Here is a 9,103-nt window from a genome sequence, read left to right on the forward strand (position 1 = left end):
CTGCAAACGGTTAACATTAATTTGTTAAGAAAGCTAGTGGTAGAATCAGGAAAAAAAAAAAACATAGTACATCTTATAAATAGGTCTGAAATATGCTTCGGGTAAGAAAATATTTCATTTATTAATATAATACTTTATGATAACAACATTAAATACAACTTAGCATAGTGATTAAAACTTTAGTATATATACTTGAGGTCTTGAGATCAAACCATATACTATGCAATTTCTTAATTTTTTAATTTTACTGTACATGGATTACATGAATTAAAACTCACTCGGAGAGCACCACGTGACACAGTTTCTTGTTTTAGCACGTCTTTTAATATATTTGTATAAATTAGTACATCTTGTAAAAAAAAGTATATTTCACTTAAAATACACTACTTTTCTGTATACTACTTTTTTTGCTATAGATACCACTTAATTAAATCTTAAACTAACCGCGGTAATTGATGGTAACAATTTTTCTTTCTTTGCATTTTTTAATTATCATTTTATTTCTTATTTACAAAAATGCTAGACTTGAAGTAACAGCATATTTAATTTTCCCTTCACATTTTAAACAGATCATTTCAAATAATTGTAATAGAGCTATCCGCTGCTGAAGTTACCATTATAAAATGGACTTAATCTAATCTTGTGTCCTAATCACAATAAGGAAAAATTAACCTGATCAATTTATTATTAACCGCGTCCAATAAAACTCTTATATCGCAAGATGGTCCAAAGTGCAATGAAATTAAACCTTTGTGGTCGTGCTCATAATGTTGTTTCCTTCTAATTTCGTTAGTGCTTGTGCTTCCTTGAGTCAATGGAACGTCATATTTGACGACGATTTTCTAGGAAAAATATATTGTATGTGCACCTTTTTGACATAGTCCTCGTGTTATCCGGTAGGTCGTAGGTGTTAATTATGTAAGAAGAGTTTTGAACAGGAAATTGCTCTTGTCCCGAGCGGTACGTCCTGTATTATTTATCAACATATATTTGAAGTTTTTCAATATAGAAATAGTATCTTGTTTTTAGATGATTTTTCTCTCACAAAGACCAACATGAGTATTGTAACATAGTTAGTGCATTAGCATATCACTTCCCTTGCAACAGCTCAGCAGAGCCCTTTTTCTCCTTCTGCGATTCGGTCTCTAACTTCACTTTCCCTTAGCCTATCAGCGAGCCACATTGCTGCTGATCCAAGCCATGTCTCGTTCCCTCCTCTTCCTTGTCTCTTATCCATCCCACCCAACCAATCACTCTATGCGCAATCGTTCCCAATCCGACATTTTCAAGCCCAATTCTAAGTAGGTTAGCCTTGCTCTTGTCACTTCCTCCACTCCTCACATTTCTCCTCTTCCTCGTTCTCTTTTACGTGCCTTTAATGAGCATAGCTGGTATAACGCCATGTGTAATGAATATAATGCCAAGATTGACACTCATACTTGGGATTTGGTTCTGAGTCCTACGGATGCTACTAATGTTCGTTGCTAATGGGTTTTTACTCATAAGGAGAAACCGGATGTACTTTTGAACGATATAAGGCTCATTTAGTGGTTAATGGTAAAAGTGAGGAGGTTGGGTGGATTGTGGTGAGACATTTAGTCCGGTGGTGTGCCCTACTATGATTTGTATTGTGTTGAGTTTGATAGTCTCTAGACACTGGTTTATTGATTAGTTGGATGTGAAGAATGCATTTCTTCACGGTGATCTTGAGGAGATGATTTACATGCATCAACCTCTTGGGTTTGTTCATCATGACAAGCCTAAGCATGTGTGTCTTCTTCTAAAGTCTTTTTATGGTCTGAAACAGGCCCATGTCTGGTACCATTGATTTACGACTTATATTCTCTCTTTGGGTTTTTAGAACAACAAGTATGATACATTTCTGTTTATTTTCATACGGGGTTCGCAACTGCTTATCATCTTCTCTATGTTGATGACATCATCCTTACTTGTTCGTCTGATGCTCTCTGGATATCATTGCTATACTTAGTTTGGAGTTTGCGATGAAGGATCTTGGTCCTTTATCTTATTTCCTTTGTATTTCTGTCTCTCGTATCAAGGACAACGGAAATATGCTATGGAAATTCTTGCTCGTACTGATATGTTCTCTTGTAAGTCTACTACTACTCTTGTTGATACTAAGTCTAAGCTTAGTGCTTCTAGTGGAAGCCTTTTGATGATCCTACTCTTTATCGTCGGATGATCGACACTCTTCAGTATCTACTTTCACTTGTCCGGATATTATATATGTTGTTCAGCATGTGTGTTTGTTTATGCATTCGCAGAGATATTCTCCACTTTCATGCTCTTAAGCGTACAATTCGATATCTTAAGGGTACTGTTGACTATGGCATGCACTTATCCTCGGCTCCTACTAAGGGTCTTGTCTCCTATACTGATGCTGACTGATCAGGCGGGTGTCCTGATACTCGTCGATCTACCTCGAGTTACTGTGTGATTTGGGTGATAATCTTATTTCCAGGTCTTCAAAAAGACAGGCTACTTTGTCTTGGTCTAATGTCGATGCAGAGTGTCGAGGTGTGGCTAATGTTGTTGTCGAGACGGCTTCGATCCGTAATCTCTTACTTGAACTTCATTGTCCACTGAAGCGAGCTACAATGGTGTATTTTGATAATATTAGTGTTGTTTATATGTCTCGTAACCCAGTGTAACATTAACACACTAAGCATATGGAGATGGACATTCATCTTGTTCATGAGAAGGTTACTCTTGGTCATATTCGTGTTATTCATATAGCTTCTTCTTCGCAGTTTGCAAATATCTCCACCAAGGGTCTTCCTCAACCCTTGTTTATGGATTTTTTCGCTCCAATTTGAGCATTCGTCCTCCTCCCGCTCCAATTATGGGGGTGTACGTGTATTAGTGTAAATATATGTTACTATATTTCGTCTTCCTATCTAGGATCATATACTTATGTAAAGTAGTTGATTATTATGGTATATATTGTGAATATCAACACTAAGCCTATATTTATTCAAGCAAAAAGACAACCGACGATAAGTTACAGCTTACATACTCCCTCCGTTTCATATTAATCTACACACTTTGACATTTTACACTATTCACAAATTACACTTTGACTCTCGTTTGTGATTTATACGTGAATAAAAACATAGTCATGTGGGATCTTGTTAGATTCGTCTTAGTATGTATTTTATTAATATGTATTTTTTATAATTTTTACAAATACAAAACTAAAGATATATGTCTTCAAAGTTTTACATTGGCATGCGTGAAAAATGTAAGTGTGTAGATTAAAATGAAACGGAGGAAGTATATAGTAAGAAAGAACGAGAGGAGCCTTGTACTTAAAATAGGGAAAAGTTTTAGTTTTGCCTGGGTTTTTTTTATGCACAAACTTATATACGTGCGTCACTCTTTACACAAATTCAACATGACATGACACCCTTTGTCCTCCTTCTCCCCTTTCATTATCTTTCTTATCTTTTAGTTACTTATTCTAGTTTCTTACTTGAAGTTTGGTTGTGATATTGATGTACACATTTACATTTATGTGCTGGTATTTGTTTTTACATCTTCGTATTAAAAAAGAGTTGTAGTTGACCAGTTTGATAGAATATATGGAATCTCCTATTGCATGCATCATCTTCAATCGATGTGGTAGAATTAGAGTGGAATATCCTTGGGAAATTCCATTTTATATGTGTTGGAATATTATTTTCTTCTATTTTAGTGTATTATTGTTGAACGTTCACCTTAATCAATCTTCTATTTCTAAGACTTGGACATACAGTTGTAATTCTATGGTGCCAAGTTCTGGAAGATGAGGGATTGTTTCCAGATTGCACCATGTCATATGAATTTTTTTAGTGGTTGATTACACTTAAATCACAATATCTCAAATACACACATGTGATAATTACTATTATAACAAATTAGTAAGAGTAGTTTTAGCCTGAACTTTAACGATGCATGTAGTATATGTAAGAATTTTATTTCATTTTAAGAATATATATATATATATATATAGGAATGAGATCTCGTGAAAACCATCTTTAGGCTGAAAACTGAAAACAATAAATCTCAGCCGTCGATCTTTCATCGTGCAGACCTAAATCAATTAACCTTCTTCTTGTCACCATCACTTGCAGAGCTTCAATGGAGGAAACTCCAATTAAAACCCAGAAAATCCCCGATCTTAAAAAACCACAGCTTCACCTTCTTCTCTTCTCTCTCCTCAAACCCCCAACACTAAAACCCCATCTCGAAGTTATAATCGTATTATCTCATCAGAAATTGAATCAACTCCACTTCGTCGATCTTCTCGTTGATTATCGCTTAACACTAACGATATCAATTAACCTTCTTCTCACCATCACTTGCAGAGCTTCAATGGAGGAAACTCCAATTAAAACCCAGAAAATCTCAGATCTTAAAAAACCACACTTCACCTTCTTCTCTTCTCTCTCCTCAAACCTTGAACACTAAAACCCCATCTCGAAGTTATAATCGTATTATCTCATCAGAAATTATCTGTTCTGTGTCGAGATTAGCACAATCCGTTTCCTTTGTTATTAGCATATATATGTGTCGACTCAGTTCTTTTTATTTCCTATTACTTGTGGGCATATGGCATGATTTAACTCAATCTTATTCTAATTATCACTTTTCCTATTGCGTTGATATATCCTCAATAAGAGCTTAGAAATCTTTGTTTCCTTTTTTTCCTATAGAATTATATCCTTGGCAGGTAATTTTCTGCTTTATACAAGTAATCATAGAGCTGCTTGAGCACATCTCTTGCCGTCTTGCATAAGCTCCTTAGAGAGAAGTTGTTGTTTGTAGTACCCAGATTGAGATATACTACTATATAGTTACCTTAGATATGAAAGAAGTTACTCTTATAGCATATAAAATTATCCTAAAAGTGCTTAAAGTTACCCTTGAAATATATATAAAATTATTCTAAAATTGCTAAAAGTTATCCTAAAAACAGTAAAAGTTACCCTAATAGTGGTAATAGTTACTCTTATAATAAATAAAGTTATCTTCAAATATATACAACTACCCTTAATATAATAAAGTTACCCTAAACGTGTTAAAAGTTACCCTAAAGAGATTAAAAGTTACCCTTGTTTTAAGTTTTCAGATTAAAAGCTGTTTTCAGCGGATCCCACCCCTATATATATATATATTATATAATATATATATATATATATATATATAATATATATATATATACATATATATATATATATATATATACATATATATATATATATAGGGTTGGGTTCCAGTGAGAACCCTCTTATGGTGAGAACCGTGAGAACCACTAAAAATAGGCAAAAACTTCCTAAAATGAGAAAAAAAAGTAACAAATGAGCAAAAATATAAAATGAGTAGAAAACATTAAATTATCAAAAACGTAAAATGTACAAAAATGTAAAAGAAGAAAAATGTAAAATGAGCATAAAAAAGTTCAATGAGAAAAAAAAGTAAAATGAACAAAACGTAAAATGAGCAAAAACGTTGATAAATGAGCACAAAATTGTTAAATGAGCAAACCCATAAAACAAGCAAAACAAAAAATGAGCATAAATGTTATGAAATGATCAAAATCTTCGTAAAATGATGAAAAATGAGTGGTTCTCACGGTTCTCACCATAAGGGTGGTTCTCATATGAACCCAATTCTATATATATATATACATATATACATATATATATATATATATCTTCATAATTGTTTCAAAATCATAACAAAATTAGTTTGTCAATACTACTTTACGAAGATTATCTAAAAAAATCGATAGATATAGATTTGAGAAAACTAGTTTATAGGTCTTGTAACAAGCTACTCCTTAGAACAAAACCTTACTAGCACTAGTGGAAAAATGAAGAAGGGCTGCGCTAAAAAAGGCATGTAGGGCTGCACTTTTTGACAGCAGCCCTTTCAGTAGCAGCCCTTGACTTTTTAAGTAGGGCTGCGCTAGAAAAGCGCAGCCCTTAAGCTAGAAGGGTTGCGCTAGTTAGGAAAAAGCGCAGCCCTTCTGGGCTAGAAGGGCTGCGCTTTTTCCTAACTAGCGCAGCCCTTCCTACCAAAAAAAAAATAAAAAAAAAAAAATTTTTTGTCATTTTTTTACTCATAATCTCACATTTTCTGAAATTAAACAGAAGAGAAGAGAAACGAAACGAAAATACTAAACCCAAACAAAAAAAAGAATGAAACGAAAATGAAAAAAGGAACAAAAACTAATATACAAAGAGAAGTATACAATAAGTATACAAGAAGTATACAAGAACATTAATCAAAAAAAACAAAGAGAAGTATACAAGAATAACATTAATCAAAATAAACAAAGAGAAGTATACAAGAATAACATTCAAAACAAAGAGAAGTATACAAGAACATTAATCAAAACAAAGAGAAGTATACAAGCAAGAACATTAATCAAAACAAAGAGAAGTATACAAGAACATTAATCAAAATATATAAACAAAGAGAAGTATACAAGAACATTATAGATCTGAAAAAATACAAGAACTACAACCTAATAATGTTTAAATACATAAAACAAAACCCAAATACATAATTTAAAGGAAAAAAAAAATTTCGGAAAAACTTAAAATGGGTATTTGGAGGCTTAAACGAACTCGGATGGCTTAAAAAGCCTAAACGTCACGGCTAGCGGTGAGTTTGACTCGTTGGCTCGTTCCGCTTCCGAAAAGGTATCACAATAGGCAATCGGACTCCGTCGCCATGTTTAGTGCAAATCATTTCAAGGTTTTTGTCGCAAATGTTTATGGGAGTTTTTGAGAGAGAAAGGAGGATGAGAGAGAAGGAGGAAAGGAATAATGAAGGACGTGAGAGAGGAAGAGAATGAGGGATAATATATTTGAAGCCCCGCTCAATATTTCAAAGCCCGCGATTCCGAAATTTCAAATTTTTTCAGGAAGGGCTGCGCTTTTTTAAAAAAGCGCAGCCCTACTAATCAGAAGGACTGCGCTTTTTAAAAAAGCGCAGCCCTTCACTAAGTAGGGCTGCGCTTTTTAAAAGCGCAGCCCTTCTTACCTACAGAAGGGCTGCGCTTATTTAAAAAAGCGCAGCCCTACTAAGCAGAAGGGCTGTGCTTTTTAAAAAAAGCGCAGCCCTTCTGCTTAGTAGGGCTGCGCTTTTTTAAATAAGCGCAGCCCTTCACTAGTAGGGCTGCGCTTTTACGAAAAGCGCAGCCCTTCCTGCGCAGTCCTTTATGTTTTTTCCCCTAGTGTAGACTTACGGCCAATCTACGATCTATCTCAATTGCATTTAAGGATAACTATATATATATATATAGAGAGAGAAATTAATACTATGATATAAAATTGATGGGGACAGACACGGTACAATTAATGTGCCAACAATTATGCCCTTTTCTTTTCACAAAATCAACTATGCCTTGTTTGTTTATTTGTTGAATTTGCAACTTTTACAAAGTTGTTATCAACAATTGAACGCCATTGAATGAAAAATGATATCTTCGCAATAAGATTAAAGTCACGTCGAAGGGGCAATCAGTAACGTGGCGGGGCTCTCAGCTTTGAGCAGCGACGCCATATGATAAACGAGTTTGTTTCGACCAATAATGGGATACATGTTGAGACTTTAATGGAATAAGGAGTTAGAGATAAGACAAGAGAAATAGAGAATGGAGATAAATAAATTTTTGTATTTGTTTAAGGGGGGATACTTAGATAGAAACTATGGAAGGGATAGAGACAGGTAATCAATCTTTTTAATGAGTTAAACTAGGTTATAAGTTGCGGGTTGTTAATGAGCTGGTCAATAAAATACTAATAAGGAAGAAAGACATGAACATAAGAACATATACAATAGTTGAACTCTTGGGAATTCATGAGGAGAGAGAAGGAAAAAATAATAATAAAAAATACTTCCTCCGCTTCTTAATATAAGTGCAACATAGAGAAATTGAGGGAATACCAAGGAATGTAGAGAGAGAAAGTTGGGTCCACAATAAAGTAGAGTAATTCAAATGATGAAACACAAAAGTTATGGTTCCCTCTTGCTTTTTAGTAGCATATTTGTAATAATGTTGAGTTTTTTTTACCATTTTGAGCTTGGTTGCACTTATTGTGACTATTCCAAATAAGGAAAGTGTTACACTAGCACTTATTAAGAAACGGAAATAGTAGGAGAGAGAGTATAAAGAGGAGAGAGAAGAAGATAAACTGGGTATTGGGATGGACCGTCCATCCCAAAAACTTGTTAGCCAAAGTTATGTAAAGGTGGATATGTAGCAAGAGTACATTTGGTTAGATAATTTAGTTTTGATTTTTTGGGGTATGATAAATAGTAAGAGAGAGAGTTTAATAATCTTTTAAATCAGTCTAACCATTAAGAGTAAAACAATAAGGATTTTTGAATAAGTTGGACATAAATGAAGTAGAGGAAAGAGAAAATAATAAAATAATTTGTGACCCGTAAAATTGGTCTAACCATTGGATTTGCTCTAACCGAAAACTAAACCATACATGCATGATATGATTTTTATCCCGACTTTTTTCTTGTCCTTTTTTGCACATTAGCCTCAATTTTGGCCCTAGATCGATCATATCTAATAAAGAACAAGGACGTTAAAGAAATATTTCAATAACTCTATCCTTTTTATTTTTAGAACTACCCTTCCCATCCACTAGACTAACTTTAAACAAATTAGCTTGTTTTCATAAAATTTTGTCACTAGTGCTTTTCGTATTCTTTTTTTTTTTTTTTACAATCGTGCTTATTGTATTCTACTATTATACATTTTAAAGTTTTGACAAGTTATAATATATCCACATAAACTTCTAAAAAAAATCCAACCATATAATAAGAATAGTAGTAGTTGCGCTAGTAGTGACGTAATAGTCAGAAGAAAATTTTGCCAAAAACTACATTACAAAATATACTTTATATGAAAAACTACCGTATAGCTTAAGCTTTCAGTTGAGTTGGTCCTTTAACATGGTACAAGAGCCAGCGGGATATAAAGATCACGTGTTAGCCTCTGGGTGATTGACCCTGTACGGGGACAACCCAGAGAAAGTTCATCTTACCATGGGGTTCCCGAAAGGATGTACATTAA

General features: G+C 33.9%; 1 long non-coding RNA gene across 1 annotated transcript; it reads left to right on the plus strand.

Annotated features, from left to right (window-relative positions):
* Positions 1-2,722, plus strand: LOC125497064 (uncharacterized). Its single transcript, XR_007273681.2, has 2 exons — positions 1-2,111; positions 2,286-2,722. It is a non-coding gene; the product is annotated as an uncharacterized LOC125497064 (long non-coding RNA).
* The last annotated feature ends 6,381 nt before the right edge of the window (positions 2,723-9,103 follow it).

Source organism: Beta vulgaris, chromosome 4, assembly GCF_026745355.1.
Source record: "Beta vulgaris subsp. vulgaris cultivar EL10 chromosome 4, EL10.2, whole genome shotgun sequence".
Classification (NCBI taxonomy): domain Eukaryota; kingdom Viridiplantae; phylum Streptophyta; class Magnoliopsida; order Caryophyllales; family Amaranthaceae; genus Beta; species Beta vulgaris.